Source organism: Schistocerca serialis, chromosome 4 (assembly GCF_023864345.2).
Source record: "Schistocerca serialis cubense isolate TAMUIC-IGC-003099 chromosome 4, iqSchSeri2.2, whole genome shotgun sequence".
In the NCBI taxonomy this organism is placed as follows: Eukaryota; Metazoa; Arthropoda; class Insecta; order Orthoptera; family Acrididae; genus Schistocerca; species Schistocerca serialis.
The window spans coordinates 685119251-685121541 of NC_064641.1; the positions used below are offsets into that span (position 1 = coordinate 685119251).

Consider the following 2291-nt stretch of genomic DNA (forward strand, 5'->3'; position numbering starts at 1 on the left):
CCAAATCCAATAATCGCACGGACTGAGGTCTGGAGACCTGGGAGGCCAGGCATGACGAAAGTGGCGGCTGAGCATACGATCATCATCAAACGACGCGCACAAGAGATCTTTCACGAGTCTAGCAATTTTTTGTTTTGTTTTAATAAATCCCCATGTCATTCCAATTTTTACCTCTCTACCTACATTATTCCGTGGTTTATTAAGTTTTCAAATTTATACTGACTTTTTGACCACCCGGTAAATGTACTGACAAGGAGCGAGAGTTATCTCCGATCCCAGTTGGTTAAAATCTTTCTGCAACCACTATTACTGCACCTTGTTAGTGGCTGCTCCTGGTACGCCTTTTCTTGTAGGCACGTTGGACACGCCTTGCTGATACATCAACAAATCGGGCAATTTCTTCACTGTCTGGTCATAGGCACGACGATAGCTCCTTCCTGCCATTGACACTTCTCATAATCTAGCGCAGTGTTTTCCAGCCTGGAGGTAATTACCTATTCAGCAGTGAATTAAAATTTATGAGGAATAAAATCAAAGCGAGGGACCACTATAGAGACTACTTTAAACTGAATTATTAATAGTAATCTCTATTAGGCTGCCCAAATGTCGGTAGACTATAACATACAACACGTCATCATCAGCTGATATTCTATGATCCATACATGCAGACTGAAGTGATGAATGAAAATTTGTACGAAGGTTGGGATTCGAACCCAAGTCTCCTGCTCACTAGGCAGATGCGTTAACCACTACGCCACCATGGCACAGCGACTTTGTACAACTTCACGGACTACCCTAGTATGTCTCTTTCCTCAATACAAATTCTCATTCACGCCTCCGCCCACTTAGTATTCCCAATGCACTCGAAGGAGCATGGGAATTTGAATTGAGGAGGGAGGCAGATTGGTGTAGACCATGCAGTTGCACAAAGTCACCTTGCCCGCGTGGCTTAGTGGTTAACGCATCTGTCTAGTGAGCAGGAGGCCCGGGTTCGAATCCCGGCATTGGTAAAAATCTTCATTCGTCGCTTTAGTCTGCGTATATAAATCACAGATGTTTCAGACTTAAAAAGGGCTCTGAAACCACGTAGTTTCATTTCATCTGGTCTCCCCTGCTGGAGAAAGGTCTCCTATAGATATTTCCATGCAATGTGATCTTCAGCGATACAAATCAGTGTCAGTTCTGCGTATTTTGGAATGTCATATAATCAAACTTACCCTCATAATTTAGTCTTTGCAGCGTTTTATTATTTTTTGCAATCCAGAAAAGAATTTTCTTCTGCTAACCACCACCCATACTCCTTGGTAGTGTCCAGCCCGCTTCCACCTTTTCTTCAGCACTATCACAGTACATCTCCCATCCTAATCTCTTCCCTAAACCATTTATTTTCTTTCCTGTCTCTTCCAGTAATTTGGAAAGTACATCTCTCCAATAGCTGAAGAGCTACCATCAAATTTTGAATGGTTTACGTGTTAGATGGTCACCTGTCACTTTCGTGAGTCAAACCTGTTAAACGAACTGTTTAACATTCAGTCTCATATAAATAAAGAAACTTAATTCTGGAAATTTATATAGGATATTGCCAGCACCCCAAGGACAGCTTTACTATTTCTTGTTTTTGCTGTCCATTCAGTGGTAGTAATCACTTGCCAGCAAAAATAAATTGTAATAGGAACTCTTTTTTACGATTGGAAAAACTAACCCGGGTTCCAAGTTCAGTTTCAGTGGATGAAGGAATATTTTCAATTAGTGAAATTTGAGCCAAAGCACAATTTCCTGGAACTTGCAAAGGCAACATTGTGTAAACAGATCTTAATACAATAGCATTGGCACTGTTTTAGCGAAAGGTCTTCCGTTAATACCTATTAATAGTGGAAGAAATTTTCCTTTCGCCACAACTTGCAAATGTGAAAGTAATCTTAAAGTGACGGTAGCAATGAAAACAAATGTGAAGAACTGACTAAACTTGGTAAATGACTTCTCATTCAGGGGAAATGGTCTCACAAAGATTGGCAACCACTGGTCTTCTAGCGAATGCCGGTGGAATAGCTCAGGTCATTCTGTTAGGCGGATGGCCACTCAGTTACCAAACCAAATACAAAAATTGGATTGTTAGAAAAAAGTAGAAACAAACACCACGGTGGCTCATTAGTTTTGGTTTAGTGAGAAAAGTAGATAGGGAATGACAATTAGTTCTTTGAACGTTAACTAATTATTGTAAATAATTTGTCACTTTAAAAATAAAAGTGTTAATTTTTTTCTTGTCTAATGTTTAATTCTTTCCCAAACTT

At 40.0% G+C, this 2291-nt stretch overlaps 1 non-coding gene across 1 annotated transcript; it reads right to left on the minus strand.

The window, feature by feature from the left end:
* Positions 1-692: 692 nt before the first annotated feature.
* On the minus strand, positions 693-764 carry Trnat-agu (transfer RNA threonine (anticodon AGU)). The gene has a single exon. It is a non-coding gene; the product is annotated as a tRNA-Thr (tRNA).
* Positions 765-2291: the final 1527 nt, after the last annotated feature.